A 21,582-nucleotide genomic window follows, 5' to 3' on the forward strand; every position below is an offset into this window, starting at 1 on the left:
AAAACCCAGCTTGCAGGTGCAGCAGGTGGTCAGGAAGGCGAATGGGATGCTGGCCTTCATAGCGAAGGGGATTGAATATAAAAGTAGGGAGGTCTTGCTGCAGCTGTATAGGGCATTGGTGAGGCCGCAGCTGGAGTACTGTGTGCAGTTTTGGGCGCCGCACCTGCGCAAAGATATTTTGGCCTTGGAGGGAGTGCAGAGGAGGTTTACTAGGCTGATACCGGAGTTGAGGGGGTTGAACTATGAGGAGAGGCTGAATAAACTAGGCTTGTACTCGTTGGAGTTTAGAAGAATGAGGGGAGATCTCATTGAGACGTATAAGATGATGAATGGGATGGATAGGATAGAGGTGGAGAGACTCTTCCCACTGAAAAAAGACAGTAGGACTAGGGGGCACAGCCTCAAGATAAAGGGGGGGCGTTTTAGAATGGAGTTGAGGAGGAACTTCTTCACTCAAAGGGTGGTGAATCTCTGGAATTCTCTACCCATTGAAGTGGTGGAGGCTGCCTTGCTAAATATTTTCAAGAAGCGGGTTGATGGGTTTTTGATAAGAGAGGGGATTAAGGGTTATGGGGAGAGGGCCGGAAAGTGGAACTGAGCCACGACAGATCAGCCATGATCTTATTGAATGGCGGGGCAGGCTCGAAGGGCCAGATGGCCTACTCCTGCTCCTATTTCTTATGTTCTTAATTTCATTGCTAGAGGGATGGAGTTTAAAAACAGCGAGATTATGTTGCAACTGTATAAGGTTCTGGTGAGGCCACACCTGGAGTACTGTGTACAGGTTTGGTCTCCTTACTTGAGAAAGCATATACTGGCACAGGAGGGGGTGCAGAGGAGATTCAGGAGGTTGATTCCGGAGTTGAGAGGGTTGGCTTATGAGGAGAGACTGAGTAGACTGAGGCTATACTCATTGGAATTCAGAAGAATGAGGGGAGATCTTATAGAAACATATAAGATTATGAAGGGAATCGATAAGATAGAAGCAGGGAAGTTGTTTCCACTGGCAGGTGAAACTAGAACTAGAGGGCATGGCCTCAAAATAAGGGGGAGGAGATTTAGGGCTGAGTTGAGGAGGAACTTCTTCACACAAAGGGTTGTAAATCTGTGGAATTCCCTGCCCAGTGAAGCAGTTGAGGCTACCTCATTGAATGTTTTTAAGGCAAGGATAGATACATTTTTTAAGGGCTATGATGAGTGGGCGGGTAAGTGAAGCTGAGTCCACAAGAAGATCAGCCATGATCTTATTGAATGGCAGAGCGGGCTTGAGGGGCCAAGTGGCCTCCTCCTGTTCCTAGTCCTTAAAACTTTTAGCATTTCCAGGAAACTACCTTAGGACACTTAGCAGTTCATCAGTTTGGGCCCTTTTTGTCATTGAAACTGATCAACAGCAGTTTCATCCTGAAAGCACTTTGCACCCCATTGTCCTGAAACTGACCGATTGGGAGAAGTCAGCCAATTTGATTAAGGCCTTTTAAAACATATTGAACTCTGGCTGGGAGGATACAAGGGGAGTTACCTTTAGCAGGTAACTCGGCAAGGAGCTCTGTGAAGAACAGTGCAGCAGAGTTGTGTGACATCAGAAAGGTGTCCAGGCAGGCAACTACTTCAAGAACAGAACAAGAAAAATCCAGCAGCAAGGCAAGACATCGCCTATTTTCTCAGCAGCAGCAAGGACTTTTATTTTAAAAGCAATCCAAGCAGTGGTGAGTATATTCTCTCAGCCTACCCCAGTTAGGCAAAGTTGAGAATGGGGTCTGGGATACTTCTTGTTTTTATGTAAATCATATAATGCTAAGAATTTATGTTGTGCCATTAGAATTTTCTTTCCATATTGTGGTGTCTGTGTTTTATTGACGGAGTTTGGTTGGAGTTATTCTTAAATAAATTATTTTTAAATTAACTTTGACTAGTCTCTCTCTCTCTCATTGTCCACCTTGGCGAGTCACTAAAAAGCCAGAACATAATTCCAGGGTACAGAACCGCAAAGGGCCTGAGCTCTTCGAAAGGGGGGTCTGCTGGTCAGGAATTAACAGTGGTCCCTCTCTCTCTCTGTCTCTTGTGAGGCTGTCCCAGTGTGGCACTTCCAGCTTGTGGGTTGAACATCTCCAGAAGAGAGACACCACAGTTATCAGTGGCATCCAAGACCCAGCTCTGTGGAGTAAAAGGATCTTTAGACTCTCAAGCCTACTCTGGCATTCGATAAGATCAACTCCACTTTCCTGCCGACTCCTGATAAACTTTGACTCCCTTGATGGTCAAGAATCTATCTAGTTCTGCCTTGAAAATATTCAATGACCCTGCCTCCATCACACTCTGGGGAAAGAGAATTCATGATGTGGAGATGCCGCCGTTGGACTGGGGTAAACACAGTAAGAAATCTCACAACACCAGGTTAAAGTCCAACAGGTTTATCTGTAGCAAAACTAGTGTTCCCAAAACTAGTGGCGTTTACTACAAATAAACCTGTTGGACTGGTGTTGTGAGACTTCTTACTGAAAGACAATTCCACAGACATGTCAACCACTGAGATAAATACAATCTTTCCTCATCTCTGTCCGAAATAGCAAACCCGTATTTTGAAACTAAGTCCCTTAGACTTGCCTCTGCCAAAAAGATTTTAATGACAATTGACGGTTTATATTAGGCCATTTGGCCCATTGAGTCTGCTCCACCATTCAATCATGATTCTCATCCCCATTTTCCTGTCTTCTCCTCATAACCCTTGATCCCCTTATTGATCAAGAACCTATCCATCTTCTCTTAAAGATACTCAGTGATCTGGCCTCTACAACCCTCTGTGGTAATAAGTTCCACAGGTTCACCTCCCTCTGGCTGAAGGAATTCCTCCACATTTCAATTTTAAAGGAGAATCCCTTCACTCTGAGGTTGTGCCCTCAGGTTCTGGTCTCTCCCACTGGTGGAAACATCCTCTCCACATCCATTCTATCTAGGTCTCTCAGTATTCTGTAAGCTGTAATTAAATCCCAATTTCAATTAGGAGTTACATTTGCTACTTTGCAATCTGATCGGAAATCTAGGAAATTTGGGGAGATCAAAGCCATCCCCTGTCTCTGCAACTTCTTCTAAAATTCTCAGAGGTAGGCCATTGGCTGAAGGAGATTTTTCACCTCTCAATCCCATTCAGTTCCCCTCAACATTTTCTTTGTTAATATTAATTACTTGAAATTCCACACCAGCCTCCCATCCATTGACTCTGTCTACACTCCCTGCTGTCTTGGAAAAGCAGCCAGCATAATTAAGGATCCCACACACCCCGGACATTCTCTCTTTCACCTTCTTCCTTACAGAAAAAGATACAAAAGTCTGAGGTCACATACCAACCGACTCAAGAACAGCTTCTTCTCTGTTGCTGTCAGACTTTTGAATGGACTTACCTTGTACTAAGTTGATCTTTCTCTACACCCTAGTTGTGACTTTAACACTATATTCTGCACTCTCTTTTTTCCTTCTCTATGAACATTATATTTTGTCTGTATAGTGCGCAAGAAACAATACTTTTCACCATATGTGAATACATGTGACAATAATAAATCAAATCAAATCAGATCTCATTAGAACCTAGGGGATTGGATTTTTCCAACTCCACGGAGACGGGGCTTGAGGTTGGGGCAGGGATGTAGATGTCAGGAAAATACTGTGAAACCACACGTGATAGCTGTCTAACAGGGACTTTACCGGGGCAGGCTGGAAACAGGGTCAGCTGTCCACTGCTCAGAGGCGGGCAGCCAGTGAGTCCAATTCAAGCTTCACTTAGAACCCATTTTGACCCAGGACAAGTAGTCAAGACCAATGTTAGAATGGTTCCCCGCCATATGCCCTGGGATCACTGTTCAATCAAGGCAGGTAAGGAGGAAATTAGAGCCAGAGTCCTCAGGACAGGATTGCAGGATTGAATGGCCTCTTTCAGTGAAGGCCTGAACAAGGGTTCCCCCTTCATCTTGATGTCCCTACTGGCTTCAGGAGTCTTATTGCAGCCCTACAGTGTTGACCTGCCTGCCTCCTTCCCTCCCTCCCTCCAGTGGGTCTGAGGAGGTTGCAGAGCTGGCTGCTCCCTGATTGGGTCTTCATCAGGAACCTTCCCAGCATGCTTCATCGGATTCTGAAGGTAGACAGAGCCAATCAGGAGGCTGCATCCTGGAAGATAAGGGCCAATCCCATACCAGGCTTAGGAGCACAACCCTGGGGCCCGGGGAAAAGGCAGCCCTTTGTTACCCACAATTTATAGAACGTTCTTTGTATCCTCTACTAAGAAGATAAGCATTAAGTAATTTTTTTAACACTTCCTCCATTCCTCATTATAAGTTTCTCCTGCCTGACCCTTGATAGGCTCACATTTACTTTTCACGTTCTCCTCTTAATACTTGCAGAAGCTGTTAAAATCTATTTTCACATTTCCTGCTAATTTACTGATCTACTTTAGGTTTTTCCTCTTTAACTGCTGGTTTTGAAATTGTAGTAGCCTGGCCTTTTGGGGTGGGGGGAGGTATTTCCTGAGGGCTAGCGAGGACCCTATGGCTCAGCTTCCTGCTGGAGTGATCCAATCAGAGGAGGGGGCAGAGCAGGGGTTGATGAGGGACTGGAAGCTGGAGCCAGGGAGTCGAATACAACAGTCACATTGTAATCTAGACTGACCTCGCCATACAGACTTTATTCTTTAGTTGGCAGTAAAGCCTATTGTTGATTCAAGCTGCATTCAGTCACTCTCCATTTATTACAGAAACATTCTTTGTGCTGCTTTTAGTAACATTTCCACTTCACCTATAATCAGATACCTGATCAAATCCATTCACTTTCATGTTGCTGTAACATCATTGCTCTAATGATGACTTTGTCAATTTCAATATAGCTCCTTTCAATTTTGACTGTTTTTCCCCAATGTAGCCTTTGTTGCAAATGCCTTATTTTCTCACTGCTGAACTCTGTCCCGTGGTAATACAATCTACTTAATTTTACTCAGATACCTAATCTGTTTTAAACATCTCCTTATCAAAATCCTGTTTCCTCTTATGCCCATTATCCTGCCCCAGATATTCAGGTCTCAGGTCAGTTTAAGAAGAGTTAATTCTAACAGAACAGCTTCTCTCCTCAGTTCTGGTGCTTTTGATCCAATGAATTGAAATTCCGGTATCCCACGACTCTTTACTTAAATCTGTTTGTCCTGACGCCAATTTGCTCATTGGCTTAATCCAGAAGTTATTACCCTTCAGCTCCTGCTTTTGAATTTGCACCCTCGCTCCTCTCACCACAGTCCCATTCCAAATTTGACCTCCGTCAGACATTTTCAGGTGACCCACCGTAACTCGCGCTCTCAATTCTTTGTGAGTCTCGAGGATTGAATTCTGCCACAGCAGCTGGTGAAACTTCAATAAAAATCTGGAGTGAGAATCAGCAGGCCTGTTAGTCGTGGCTATAAATCCCCCCATGGCGATTTTATGGAAAAACTAGAACCAGAGGACACAACCTCAGGCTAAAGGGACGATCCATTAAAACAGAGATCATAGAATCATAGAAAAACTACAGCACAATCAGGCCCTTCGGCCCACAAGTTGTGCTAATCTTATCTTTACCTACTAGGCTTACCTATAACCCTCAATCCTATTAAGTCCCATGTAGTCATCCAGAAGTCTCTTAAAAGACCCTATCAAATTTGCCTCCACCACCACCAACGGCAGCCGATTCCATTCACTCACTACCCTCTGAGTGAAAAACTTACCCCTGACATCCCCTTTGTACCTGCTCCCCAGCATCCTAAACCTGTGTCCTCTTGTGGCAGCCATTTCAGCCCTGGGAAATAGCCTCTGAGAATCCACTCGATCTATACCTCTCAACATATACACTTCTATCAGGTCACCTCTCATCCTTTGTCTCTCCAAGGAGAAAAGACCAAGCTCTCTCAACCTATGCTCATAAGGCATGCTCCCCAATCCAGGCAACATCCTTGTAAATCTCCTCTGCACCCTCTCAATAGCTTCCACATCCCTCCTGTAATGAGGCGACTAGAACTGAGCACAGTACTCTAAGTGGGGTCTGACCAGGGTCTTATCAAGCTGCAGCATTACCTCCCTCTTCCTAAAGTCAATCCCTTGATTGATGAAGGCCAGTACACCATACGCCTTCTTAACCACATCCTCTACCTGCGAAGCCGATTTAAGAGTCCTATGGACCCGGACCCCAAGGTCCTTCTGATCCTCTACACTGCTAAGAGTCTTACCCTTGATATTATACTCCTTCATCCCATCTGACCTGTCAAAATGGACCACTACACATTTATCTGGGTTGAAGTCCATCTGCCACTTCTCCGCCCAGTCTTGCATCCTATCTACGTCACGCTGCAACTTCTGACATCCCTCCACACTATCCACAACACCACCAACCTTCGTGTCATTGGCAAACTTACCAACCCATCCCTCCACTCCCTCATCCAGGTCATTTATAAAAATCACAAACAGCAAGGGTCCCAGAACCCTTGTCCCTGGAGTACTCCACTGGTGACCGACCTCCATGCAGAAAAAGACCCATCTACAACCACTCTCTGCCTTCTGTGGGCAAGCCAGTTCTGGATCCACAAAGCAACGTCCCCTTGGATCCCATGTCCCCTCACTTTCTCAATAAGCCTTGCATGGGGGACCTTATCGAACTCCTTGCTGAAGTCCATATAAACCACATCTACTGCTATTCCTTTGTCAATGTGTTTAGTCACATTTTCAAAAAACTCAACCAGGCTCGTAAGGCACGATCTGCCTTTAACAAAGCTGTGCTGACCACTTTTGATCACACTATACTTCTCTAAATGTTCATAAATCCTGTCTCTCAGGATCTTTTCCATCAACTTACCAACCACTGAGGTTAGGCTCACCAGTCGGTAATCTCCTGGACTAACTCTATTCCCTTTCTTGAATATAGGAACCACATCCGCAATCCTCCAATCCTCCAGAACCTCTCCCGTCTCCATTGATGATGTAAAGATCATCGCCAGAGGCTCTGCAATCTCTTCCCTCGCCTCCCACAGTAACCTGGGGTACATCCCATCCAGCCCTGGCGACTTGTCTATCTTGTTGCTATTCAAAAGCTCCACACATCCTCTTTCTTAATGTCCACACACTCAAGCTTTTCAGTCTGCCGCAAGCCTGCAGTACATCCACCCAGATCTTTTTCCACTGTGAATACCGAGGTAAAGTATTCATTAAGCATCTCTGCTATTTTTACCGGTTCTGTACAAACTTTCCCACCTTCACATTTTATAAGTCCTATTCCTTTGCATCTCATCCTTTCACTCTTCACATATTTGTAGAAGGCCTTCGTGTTCTCCTTAATCTTACCTACCAAGGCCTTCTCATGACCCCTTCTGGCTCTCCTAATTTCCTTTTTAAGTTCCTTCCTACAAGCTGTATACCTTTCTAGATCCCTAACATTACCCAGCTCCCTGAACCTTTTGTTCGCTCTTCTTTTCTTTTTGACTAGATTTTTTACAACTTGCGTGCACCACGGTTCCTGTAACCTACCAAAACCTCCCCGTCTCATCGGAACGTTGTTGTGCAGAACTCCAGACAAACATTCCTTGGAAATCTGCCACCTTGCTTCGGTACATTTCCCCGAGAAAACCTCCTTCCAATTTACGTCTCTAATTTCCTGCCTGATGGCTTCATATTTCCCCTTACTCCAGATAAACACTTTCCCAGCTTGCCTGATCCTATCCCTCTCCAATGCTAGTGTAAAGGAGATAGAGTTATGATCACTATCCCCAAAATGTTCTCCCACCGAGAGATGAGGAGGAATTTCTTCAGCCAGAGTGTGGTGAATCTGTGGAACTCTTTGCCGCAGAAGGTTGTGGAGGCCGGGTCACTGAGTGTCTTTAAGACAGAGATAGATAGGTTCTTGATTAATAAGGGGATCAGGGGTTATGGGGAAAAGGCAGGAGAACGGGGATGAGAAAAGTATCAGCCACGATTGAATAGCGGGACAGACTCGATAGGCCGAGTGGCCTAATTGTGCTCCTATGTCTTATGGTCTTCTGTGACTCCAGAGCCACAACAGTGTTAGACTCCCAACCGTCCCTCAGAAATGTCGTGGCAAGTCAGATTAAGGGCAATTAGGAATAAACACTGGCTCAGCAGCAAAACCCACATACCGTGATGCAAATTTTTTAAAAATCTGGCACTGGGAAGACAACACTGGAGGATTCCCACTCTTGGCTGCAGCCAACACTATTTACCCACTGACTGTACTGTCCCCATCGCTACCACATTCCCACCGACTGTACTGTCCCCATCACTACCACATTCCCACTGACTGAACTGTCCCCATCACTACCACATTCCCGTTGACTGTACTGTCCCCATCACTACCACATTCCCACCGACTGTACTGTCCCCATCACTACCACATTCCCACTGACTGTACTGTCCCCATCACTACCACATTCCCACCGACTGTACTGTCCCCATCACTACCACATTCCTGCCAACTGTACTGTCCCCATCACTACCACATTCCTGCCGACTGTACTGTCCCCATCACTACCACATTCCCGTTGACTGTACTGTCCCCATCACTACCACATTCCCACCGACTGTACTGTCCCCATCACTACCACATTCCCACCGACTGTACTGTCCCCATCACTACCACATTCCCACCGACTGTACTGTCCCCATCACTACCACATTCCTGCCAACTGTACTGTCCCCATCACTACCACATTCCTGCCGACTGTACTGTCCCCATCACTACCACATTCCTGCCAACTGTACTGTCCCCATCACTACCACATTCCCGCCGACTGCACTGTCCCCATCACTACCACATTCCCGCCGACTGTACTGTCCCCATCACTACCACATTCCCGCCGACTGTACTGTCCCCATCACTACCACATTCCCGCTGACTGTACTGTCCCCATCACTACCACATTCCCGCCGACTATACTGTCCCCATCACTACCACATTCCCGCCGACTGTACTGTCCCCATCACTACCACATTCCCGTTGACTGTACTGTCCCCATCACTACCACATTCCTGCCGACTGTACTGACCCCATCACTACCACATTCCCGCTGACTGTACTGTCCCCATCACTACCATGTACCCACCGACTGTATTGTCCCCATCACTACCACATTCCCGCTGACTGTACTGTCCCCATCACTACCACGTGCCCGCCGACTGTACTGTCCCCATCACTGCCACATTCCTGCCAACTGTACTGACCCCATCACTACCACATTCCCACCGACTGTACTATCCCCATCACTACCACGTACCCGCCAACTGTACTGTCCCCATCACTACCACATTCCCACTGACTGTACTATCCCCATCACTACCATGTACCCGCCGACTGTACTGTCCCCATTGCTACCACATTCCCACTGACTGTACTGTCCCCATCACTCCCACATTCCCACTGACTGTACTTACCCCATCACTACCCCATACCCACTCACTGTACTGACCCCATCACAATTACATTCCCAGTGATTGTACTGTCCCCATCACTACCACATACCCGCTGACTGTACTGACCCCATCACAATTACATTCCCACTGACTGTACTGTTCCCATCGCTACCACATTCCTGCTGACTGTATTGTCCTCATCGCTACCACATTCCCACTGACTGTACTGGCCCCATCACTACCACATTCCCACTGACTGTACTGTCCCCATCACTACCACATTCCCACTGACTGTACTGACCCCATCACAATTACATTCCCACTGACTGTACTGTCCCCATCGCTACCACATTCCCGTTGACTGTATTGTCCTCATTGCTACCACATTCCCGATGACTGTACTGGTCCCATAACTACCACATTCCCACTGACTGTATTGTCCCCATCACTACCACATACCCGCTGACTGTACTGATCCCATCACTACCACATTCCTGCAAACTGTACTGTCCCCATCACAATCACATTCTCAAGGACTGTACTATCCCCATCACTATCACATTCCCTCTGATTGTACTGTCTGTTATTACTAATTTCAGAATCACCCAGAATCTATGTCCCTGTATGGATAAGATAGTCAGTTGGAGCTCATCATATTTGCGGACATTCTCTTCTTCAGTCATAATTCTTTTCTTCCATGTTGCATTTTTTTTGTAGAATGCAACTTGTTCTTGAAGACATCCAGATTCTTCTGAATATTCTTTTCAAAGGCAGCTGGTCTTGCCCTACAATTCTTGCATTGACTATCCTTGCTGTAGTGTTCACTGAATGGCCCATTTTGGTACATCTGTGACATGTTGCTGTTTTAACTTCTTGTGGGCAGTCCCCAACTTGTCATCCCTGCAAATTGTGAAGCCTCTTTAGCAACCAATTCCAGTGACGCTGCAATTTCTACTGCTGTCTTTAAAGTCAAAGCATGCTTAGTAAGCAACCTTCTTTGGACAGTCTCATTTTGAAGTCTACAAGCTAGATAATCTTGATGTGTATCTTCTAATGAATCAACAAATTCACAATGCTGTGCCAGCATTTTAAAGTTGCAATGCTTCCCTTGGTGAAATCTGAGCTGTTACATGACGATCAGCGGCTTTGGAGAGTAAAGCTTTCCGAGGATTTTTATCAAATCATTGTCAGCTCTGATGCACGAACCAAGTTCTGGAGCAAATTGAAGGTTTAACTTCCTAATGTACTGAGAAAAGCCGGTACAAGCAACTTATTGGCAATTTTATTCGCTTGTACAAAGAACTGATATTGTTCACCACCGGGACTCCAAGATTCATTTTCTTAATCAAAGGGTCCATGGTGTCTAATTGACTCACCATTTCTCTTGCAGGTACTAGTGATTCGGGACTGTTTGGTATATTTTTTATTTACTGTTTTCCCAGTACTCCCCTTTTCATCCTGGAGACCATTGAATTGAGTGTTTCTTTTTCAAACAATCCTAGCTGTATAGTAAAGCAATTTTCTTTTGAAACGTGCTGGATAGTGCCTGGAATGTCACCCTTCTCTAATCAGAAAAAAAATCTTTCTTTTAAAAGCCCACAGAGTTTTTTCTTACTTGTCTTTGTGACTGGCAGTTCAATTTCTGTTGTTGCTCCTCCCCAGCCTTCTAATATTCAAAGATGAGGAGCCATAATGTTGCTTCTTCTAGTTAGGGTCTTTTCTTGACGAAACAAAATCCTGACATGTTGCAAATTTTCTTCTCCTAAGGTCCTTACTCTGTTAGGTGTTGTGGGTTTTATACAAAAAGAAAAGGTTGTGGTTTGCACACATAGTCAAAGTAAAAACAGATCTATTCCAGGAGCTCTGGCCTTCAAAGTGGATAAATAGCAAGTAAAACAGCAGCATGTGTAGCATCCTATGATAGCACCATCAAACCATGTGATCAGTTCTTAAAGCAATCATGCAACTACTATAACAATATGGGAGACATTGTTGGCCCTCTGCATCATTAGTGGAAGGAGCGAATGTTTGAAATGATGGATGAGGTGCCAATCAAGCCAGATGTATTGACATGGATGGTGTTGAGCTTCTTGAGTGTTGTTGGAGCTGCACTCATTCAGGCAATGGAGAGCATTCCATTCCACCCCTGACCTGTGGACAGGCTTTGGGAAGTCAGGAGGTGAACTACTCACTGACTTGCTGCTGTTGCCACAGTATTTATATGGCTGGGTCCAGTTCAGCTTCTGGTCAATGGTAACTCCAGGATTTTGATAGTGGGGGCTTCAGAGATGGTAATGCCACTGAATGTCAAGGGGAAATGGATGGCTTTTTATTGTTGTGTGTGTCATTGCTGTAGCAAGCAAGGCGACTGAGAGAACATAAGAACATAAGAACATAAGAAATAGGAGCAGGAGTAGGCCATCTAGCCCTTCGAGCCTGCCCCACCATTCAATAAGATCATGGCTGATCTGAAGTGGATCACTTCCACTTTCTCCCCATAACCCTTCATTCCCGTGTCTATCAGAAACCTATCTTCCCGTGACTTAAATATATTTAGCGAGGCAGCCTCCACCACTTCAACGGGCAGAGAATTCCAGAGATTCACCACCTTTGAGTGAAGAAGTTCCTCCTCAACTCTGATCTATACTGCACCCCCCACTTATCTTGAGGCTGTGCCCTCTAGTCCTGCTATCCTTTCTAAGCGGGAAGAATCTCTCTACCTCTACCCTATCTATCCCCTTCATTATCTTACACGTCTCTATAAGATCCCCGCTCAGCCTTCTAAACTCCAATGAGTACAGACTCAGTTTAGTCTCTCTTCATAGTCCAAGGCCCTCATCTCCGGTATCAGCCTAGTGAACCTCCTCTGCACTCCCTCCAAGGCCAAAATATCCTTGCACAAGTGCGGCGACCAAAACTGCAAATAGTACTCCAGCTGTGGCCTCACCAGTACTCTGTACAGTTGCAGCAAGACCTCCCTACTTCTATATTCTATCCCCCTCGCTATAAAGGCCACCATTCCATTCACCTTCTTGATCACCTGCTGGACCTGCAGACTGGGTTTTTGCAATTCGTGCACAAGGACCCCCAGGTCCCTCTGCACTGTAGCATGCTGCAGCTTTTCACCTTTTAAATAATAATCCCTCCTACTATTATTTCTGCCAAAGTGGATAACCTCACACTTGCTAACATTATACTCCATCTGCCAGGTCCTCACCCACTCACTCAGCACATCCAGATCTCTCTGCAGACTTTCCACACCCTCCACGCAATTTGCTTTTCCACTCATCTTCGTGTCATCAGCAAATTGTCACCCTACACTCAGCCCCCTCCTCCAGATCATCTATATAAACAGTTGAGGCCCCAGCAGCAATCCCTGCGGCACTCCACTAGTCACCAACTGCCCACCAGAATAGCACCCATTGATACCAACTCTCTGCTTCCTATTAGACAGCCAATCCTCTATCCACGCTAACACCTTACCCCCAACTCCATGCACCCTAACCTTCTGTAGCAACCTTTTGTGGGGCACCTTATCAAACACCTTTTGGAAATCTAAAAACACCACATCCACCGGTCCCCCTCTGTCTACCGCATGTACAAATGTACATTGTTATTGATCATTACCTCATACTCCACCATTCGTTTATCTGCCAGATCAGCTTTGTTGCCAGCCAAGGCGATCACTATATTAGGACTGGCTTGTCTCTGTAGCTCTTTTACCCATGCTTTTGCTCTATCAAATGTTTCCTGTTTTGTGATGGAGGGAGGGGGAACTAAGAGGGGGGTTGTTAAAGTGTGTTCTGACAGATTGTTTACAAGTTTAGCATTTTTCTATTCTATCTCTCTGGAAATAAAACCCAGGGTATTGTTTGCTATTTTATAGTCTTATTAGCCTGCGCTCGTCCCATCAGTGCTCTGTGTATTTGTACTCTTTGAGCCATTGATTTCCCTTACCCACTTAGACACTGTTGATTTGCCCATTCTGCATGTTGAATGTTTTCCTATGTTCAGTGGCAATATCTATCAGTATTAACTGCACTTCCCTGCTGCAGCGCCTGCCCAGCATGGTACCTGCCCGGTAAGGTGCCTGCTCGCAGCAATGCCTGCCTGGTGTAGTACGTGATGTGGAGATGCCAGTATTGGACTGGGGTAAACACAGTAAGAAGTTTCACAACACCAGGTCCAACAGGTTTAATTTGGTAACAAAAGCCACTAGCTTTCGGAGCACTGCTCCTCCGTCAGGTAAGTGGGAGTTCTGTTCACAAACAGGGCATAGAAAGACACAATTGATCTTGGGATTTTGGGTTCATGTCAATTATCTGTAATCCCACGACTTGCCTGGGCTTGCAAAATCTCACTAACTGTCCTGTTTGGAGACAATTCACATCTGTTTAACCTGTGCTTAACGTTCTCTCAACTCATGTTGTCTGTACCTTTAAGACTTGATTTTTGTAAAGACTTGCATTCCAACCATTATTCTGTAAGTTGAGTTTGTGTCTTTATATGCCCTGTTTGGGATCAAAACTCCCACTTAACCTGACAAAGGAGCAGTGCTTCGAAAGCCGGTGGATTTTGCTACCAATTAAACCTGTTGGGCTTTAACCTGATATTGTGAGATTTCTTATGGTGTAGTATTTGCCAGGAAGAGACACCTGCCTGGTGTGATTTCCTCAGCAAATATTGAAATTGTGCTTCAGACTCCTGAATCCTTGCCGTTGGTCTACATGGTAAAGAGCAGTGATGTCTCCACCAATCCCTGCAGAAGACCATTTCCCACATCCCAGCAATGTAGGTAAATTACGTTAACCTTTTTCTCTCTGTATTTTGTAGCTAGCTTGCGAGCTCTCCTGCTACTTGTTTCTGATTCCATGTGCCTTGACCTTTGTGAAGAATCCATTTTGTAACCTCCTTGTTAAAGAGGTTTGGAAAGTCAAGGTACATCACATCGAGGTGGGACCTCTTGTACAGGCTCCTCTTGGTCTCGGCTGACTGACCGTCATACTTCCACCTCCTGAACCTTATGTTCTTCTCTAATGATTTGGACTAAGCTGTCCTGGAATTCCTCATGGGCGCTCCCTTTCTCGTATCTCTAACTCATTGCTTCAACAATTTCTGAACTGATATATCCCAAGGAAGAGACTTTGCAGCAGATGTGATACACTGAGGCAGTCTTAATATCCCCGCTTCTCCATAGGCCTGGCACACTGCCTGCGCTGCCATTGCTTCAGTATCTACTGCAAAAAAGTTCTTTCCAAACAGCAGCTGACCCCACAGAGAGCATCCAAAGAAAGATCAGTTAGTCTGCCATGGGACCAATTGTGACCAGACTGCTGAGTGAGGAAGTCTTTGTTTCCATGTTGCAGTGGGGGAGGAGACTGAGAGGATGGAGGGATGAAGGGATGACTCCTGTCCCACACCGAGTAGTGAACAAGACAGAATTTCCCATAGCAAGTTTTTAACCTGCGACAGGTCAGCAGAAGCTTATATCTTGAGGGTCACCACTCCATAAGTGTGGCTGACCAGAAGTGTTACTGCCAGCCATTGGTGTGTTTGGAAGGATTTTGCAGATTGATACTCAATCTGTTTGGCCACATTATGAATACACCTTCCTTGCCCATCAAATCCTGAAGTGGGATTTGAACCCGGAGCTCCTGGCTCAGAGACAGGCACACTACCCATTGCACCATAAGACTCCCCTGTCCATCCTGGGCTACAAGTAAGATGGGCAAACTAGTTGGAGGTTCTGGTGTTGATTGGGTGAAGGGGACGAAGAATCAGACATGCAGGGATTGCAATGGGGAGGGGGTTTATGAAGCTGAGGTGAGCCTGAGGCTCGAAATTCTTTGAAAACACTCTAGATTCAGTCCTTCTGGTGTTATGACTGGGATTTCTATACAGTTTTATCAAATCTTTCAGAAATAAACCAAAATAACACTCAACCTTTTCAATATGAAATCTCTGAATCTCTCGATGAGGTTCCAGTCACCCGGCAGTCTGTCTGTCTCAATGTAAACCACCTGAGTTCCACCCCCACTGCCCCCCAGGCAGGTTCCAGCCTGTCTGTCACTCCTGATAAATACCCACAATCTCCTCAATCAGATTCCAGCCTTTAAATCACTCCCAGTCTCTTCAGGAATCAGTGGAACTTGTTGATTAGATTTCAGTCTTTGATTGACTGCTGGGTATTTGACATCTTGTCAGTGAATAGATCACCTCAATTAGACTAAAGGCTGCATCTCATTCCTGTGCCTTTTAGTTTAGACATAAACCAATTGCCTTCCTCAATTCAATTCCAGCCTGTAAATCACTCCAATGTTTTCGACATTCTACATATAAACCACTAAATATCTTTGGTTAGATTTTATCTTGTAACTCAAGCCCAGGTATCAATTGTCCCATGTTTAAACCAAGCCAAACCCCTTGGTTAGATTCCAGCCTATATATCATTCCCAGTTATCTTCTGTTTTGTGCACAAACTGGATAACTTGTTGACTACATTCCAATTTACTTGGAGGTATCTGTCTGTAAGCTGACAGCTGGCCAATCTGATAAATGGAGCCAAAGGAAGAGCCTTTGGCCCAACAACACCTACCTATTCCAATCCCATTTTCCAGCACTTGGTCAATGACTTGTATGCTATGAAATTTCAAGAGCTCATTTAAATGTTGTGGGGGCTCTCGCCTCTACCAACCTTTCAGGCAGTGAGTTCCAGATTCCCACCACCCCCTGGGTGAGAAAGTTATTCCTCAAATCCCCTCTAAACCTCCTGTTCCTGACCTTAAACCTATAGCACCTGGTTATTGACCCCTCCACTAAGGCGAAAAGTTTCTTCCCATTAACCTTGTCTGTGTCCCTCATAATTTGTACACTCAGTGAGCTCTCCCTCAGCTTCTCTGCTCAGAAAAAAACCCAGTCTATCCAGCCTCTCTTCACAGGTAAATGCTCCAGCCCAGGCAACATCCTGGTGAACCTGCTCTGCACTCTTTCTAGTGCAATCACATCCTTCCTTGTGTGATGACCAGAGCTGCACACAGTACTCTAGAAGGGGCAACAAGCGTTTTATACAGCTCCATCATAACCTCCCTGCTCTTATATTCTATGATGTGGAGATGCCAGTGTTGGACTGGGGTAAGCACAGTAAGAAGTCTCACAACACCAGGTTAAAGTCCAACAGGTTTATTTGATAGCACAAGCTTTCAGAGTGTTACACCTTCTTCAGGTGAGTGAGGAGCTGTGTTCATAAACAGGGCATATACAGACACAAACTCAATTTACAAGGTAATGTTTGGAATGCAAATCTTTACAGGTAATCAAATCTTAAAGGTACAGACAATGTGAGTGGAGAGAGGGTTAAGCACAGATTAAAGAGATGTGTATTGTCTCCAGGCAAGACAGTTAGTGAGATTTTGCAAGTCCAGGCAAGTCATGGGGGTTACAGATAGTGTGACATGAACACAAGATCCCGGTTGAGGCCGTCCTCATGTGTGCGGAGCTTGGCTATCAGTCTCTGCTCAGCGACTCTGTGCTGTCGTGTGTCATGAAGGCCGTCAATGACATTTTCTCCCTTTGGACTCATGGTGAACAATCACTGAAACAACTACATGACGACATCAACAAGTTCCATCCCATCATCAACTCACCATGGACTACTCTCCAGAATCTGTTGCATTCTTGGACACACACATCTCCATCAAGGACGGTCACCTCAGCACCTCACTGTACCACAAGTCCACGGATAACCTCACAATGCTCCACAGTTTCCACCCTAAACACGTTAAAGAAGGCATCCCCTACAGACAAGCCCTCCGTATACACAGGATCTATTCAGAGGAGGAGGAACTCAACTGACACCTACAAATGCTGAAAGACGCCCTCGTCAGAATTAGACATGGCACTCAACTCATTGATCGACAGTTCCGACGTGCCACAGCGAAAAACCGCAACGACCTCCTCAGAAGACAAACATGGGACACGGTGGACAGAGTACCCTTCATCGTCCAGTACTTCCCCGGAGCGGCGAAGCTACAGCATCTTCTCCGGAGCCTTCAACACATCATTGATGAAGATGAACATCTCGCCAAGCCATCCCCACACCCCTACTTCTTGCCTTCAAACAACCACACAACCTCAAGCAGACCATTGTATCAGCAAACTACCCAGCCTTCAGGAGAACAGTGACCACAACACCACACAACCCTGCCTCAGCTACCTCTGCAAAATATGCCGGATCATCGACACAGATGCCATCATCTCACGTGAGAACACCAGGTACACAGTACGTACTCTTGTGACTCGGCCAATGTTGTCTACCTGATACGCTGCAGGAAGGTGTCCCGAGGCATGGTGTATTGGGGAGAATATGCAGACTCTACGACAATGGATGAATGAATATTGTCCAATAATCACCAGGCAGGAGTATTCTCTTCCTGTCAGGGAATACTTCAGCAGTCACAGGCATTCAACCTCTGATCTGCGGGTAAGCGTTTTCCAAGGCGGCCTTCACAACACACAACAGCGCAGAGTCGCTGAGCAGAGACTGATAGCCAAGTTCCACACACATGAGGACGGCCTCAACTGGGATCTTGGGTTCATGTCACACTATCTGTAACCCCCATGACTTGCCTGGACTTGGAAAATCTCACTAACTGTCCTGTCTGGAGATAATACACATCTCTTTAACCTGTGCTTAACCCTCTCTCCACCCACATTGTCTGTACCTTTAAGACTTGATTATCTGTAAAGACTCGCATTCAGCTTATCTTGTAAATTGAGTTTGTGCCTATATATGCCCTGTTTGTGAACACAACTCTTCACTCACCTGAAGAAGGAGGGACACTCCAAAAGCTTGTGCTACCAAATAAACCTGTTGGACTTTAATTTGGTGTTGTGAGACTTCTTACTGTGCTTATGGGCGGCACAGTGGTTAGTACTGCTGCTTTATAGATCCAGCGACCTGGGTTTGATTCCCAGCTTGGGTCACTGTCTGTGTGGAGTTTGCACGTTCTTGTGTCTGTGTGGGTTTCCTCCGGGTGTTCCGGTTTCCTCCCACAGTCCAAAGCTGTGCAGGTTAGGTTGATTGGCCATGCTCAAAATTACTCCTAGTGTAATGAGATGTGTAGGTTAGAGAAATTAGTGGGTAAATATGTAGGGATATGGGAGTAAGGCCTGGATGGGATTGTGGTTGGTACAGAATTGATGGGCTGAATGGCCTCTTTCTGAACTGTAGGATTTCTATGATTTTAAGTTCTATGCCTCAGCTAATAAAGGCAAGTATCCTATTTATCTTCTTAACCAACTTATCGAACTCTCCTGCTGCCTTCAGGGATTTATGGACATGCACCCTAAGGTTTCTCTGGTCCTCTGAATTCCTGGTGTTCTGTCATTCATTAGTTTTCCCTTGTCTTGTTCTCCCCAAAATGCATCACCTCACACTTTTCAGGGTTAAATTCTATTTGCCACTGTTCTGCCTATCTGACCAGCCTGTCTATATCATCCTGTTATCTAAAGCTTTTCTCCTCGCTACTTAACATCACCAATTTTTCTGTCATCTATGAACTTACTGATCACAGTCCCATGTTCATGTCTAAATCGTTAATGTATAAACAGTCAGCAATCCCTATGATACTGGATCACAGGCCTCCAGTCACAAAAACAACCTTCGACCATCACTCTCTGCCTCCTGCCACTAAGCCAATTGTGGATCCAATTTGTTAAATTGCCCTGAATCCCACAAACTTTTACCTTCTTGATCAATCTCAAAAGTCTGACTGAAGACTGAAGACTTTTATCAAAAGTCTGACTGAAGTCCATGTAGACAACATTAACTGCACTGCCCTCATCCACACACCTAGTCACCTCCTTGAAAATTCAATCAAATTTATTAGACATGATCTCCCCCTGATAAAGCCATGCTGACTATCCTTGATTAATCTTTGCCTCTCCAAGTGGAAGTTAATTCTGTCTTTCAGATTTTTTCCAACAATTTCCCCACCGCTGATGTTTTTCTTTACTTCCTTTCTTAAGTAATGGTACCACATTAGCGGTCCTCCAACCCTCTGGATCCTCTCCTGTGGTCAGAGAAGATTTGGCATCTTTCCACGCTGTAAAAGCTGGATCTTGGGTTTTCTTAGCATTTATCCAGCTGCTGCTGCCGGGGAGAGGGCAGGAAATGGGACTGGAGTCTTGAATTCTGACAAGACAGAAGCATTGTGAGGGATTGACTACAGACACTGACACCAGTTCACCTGGGGTCATTGATACAACAACTGGCAGAGATAAGGGCATTGAGCCAGGCTGTGGGGCAATACTGGCACCAGTACAGGATTTGAAAATTAGTGTTAAAAAGTGGAGTGGCAATGAGTTTGCAGTGGGAGTGAAGGAGCTGCCAGATGTGGAGCAATAGTAAATAAATAACCATTACACTGATGTCGCAATGAAAGTGGAGTGACATTGTGCACAGAAATAAAGATCAGTATCTCGAAAGTTTCCAAATATCTCTCTGCATGTTCAGTGATTAGTCTTGACTTTAATTGAGGAAGGATTTTAAAAGGATTAGTCAAGCTTTAAATACATTAAGGTGTGACTCAAAGGAAAGTTCAGTTGATGAAATTCCAACTGAATTTAAAGACACAAATAATTGATAAATAGCTAATTAATCATCATTAACCACCAATTATTTAACATCAAAGCTAATAGCCGAATTAATTCATCCACGTCTCAGGTCATCTATTCATTCAGAAACTTGATTACAGTCTGATTAACTGTTATCAAGTGCATGGGAGCTTGTGTTCTCAGCCGGAAACAACCTGGGAAAGAGTAGGAACATTGGTATTTTTTCATTCATTGGATGTGGGCGTCATTGACTGGGCCAGTATTTATTGCCCATCTCTAATTGCTCTTGAACTGAGGGCATCTAAAAGTCAGTCACATTGTTGTGGGTCTGTAGTCACATGTAGGTAAGACTGGGTAGGAGGAATTAAGGCAAGGATGGCAGTTGATAATTTTTGCAACAATGTTTTAATGGTCACTATTAGCCTTTCAATTCCAGATATGTTTTAAAATAGAATTCAGACTTTACCATCTGTCATGGTGGGATTTGAACCCAGGTCCCATTACCCTGGCTTTCTGGATTACTAGGTCAGTGACAATACCATTATACCACCATATCCCCTTGGCATGTGCATAGAGCAGGTAACTCCTAAGCCTGTTTAAAATATAATGACATCATCATGAATGTACTAAATGATCATGTCATTTAGTACAATTTTTCCCATCATTTAATCCATCTTTTTGTTATTTTATGCTTCCAGCCATGATCACATTGCTGCCTATCTCTGTAATTGGCAGATTTGGATATGTGGCTTTGTATCCCATCATCCAAGCTGTACATAAATATGGTGAATAGTTTGAGGTCCCAAAAGTGATCCAAATGGGGTCACATCCTGCTCATTATGCCAACTCTCTCCCGCCCACTCAGACAATTTCCAAACTAAGTCAATAATTTACCTTGAACTCCATGAGTAGCAGCTTTAGCTAACGATCCCTAATCAGGGACTTTATTAAGTGCCTTCTGGAAGTCCATGTAAATCACATCTATACACATCACCTGTGCACTATTTTAGTCCCCTCCTCCCCTTTTCAAATCCACTCCAGTCCTCTCTGATCAGCTGGACATCCTCAACACGTTCAGCCACTCTATCCTTCATTACAAACTCAAACACTTTCCCAACAGCGGTTGGCAGGCTGATTCTGCAGAGGGTGGAACATTAGCAGGTTTTTTTTTCTAGATATCTAGCTGGCGTGAAAGCGGGAGAGTTGCTGATCTGTTTTTCGGGTGAGTTTTCAGTTTTATACACTCAAACTTTGAATAAGTGGGCTAGACTGTTTCTAGCCAGTAGAGGCAGTGAGTGCCAGATAGCCGGCAGCTTGAATCAGAGCCACTAAATGTGCGTGCGCAGAAAAAATGGAAATAAATAAGCTCTCTTGACAGAAACCACCCCCCACCCCCGGGCTAGCCTCCGCCTCCCTGCAACAGACATCAGGGACCAGCCAACATTACTGCCCTCTCCTGGACCCCCTTACACTGGCCCCCTCATCACCTCCCCTCCTGGCCCTGATGGCTGACTAACATGAACCTCTTCCCCCCCCCCCCCAGTCC

At 45.2% G+C, this 21,582-nt stretch overlaps 1 protein-coding gene across 1 annotated transcript in view; it reads right to left on the reverse strand.

Annotated features, from left to right (window-relative positions):
* The window catches only part of LOC145358221 (torsin-4A-B-like), a 45,152-nt gene that overhangs the window by 9,325 nt on the left and 14,245 nt on the right, over nucleotides 1-21,582 (reverse strand). The gene's annotated exons all lie outside the window — the stretch shown is intronic.

The sequence above is a fragment of the Carcharhinus amblyrhynchos genome, chromosome 25, assembly GCF_965287045.1.
Source record: "Carcharhinus amblyrhynchos chromosome 25, sCarAmb.v2.hapA, whole genome shotgun sequence".
Classification (NCBI taxonomy): Eukaryota; Metazoa; Chordata; class Chondrichthyes; order Carcharhiniformes; family Carcharhinidae; genus Carcharhinus; species Carcharhinus amblyrhynchos.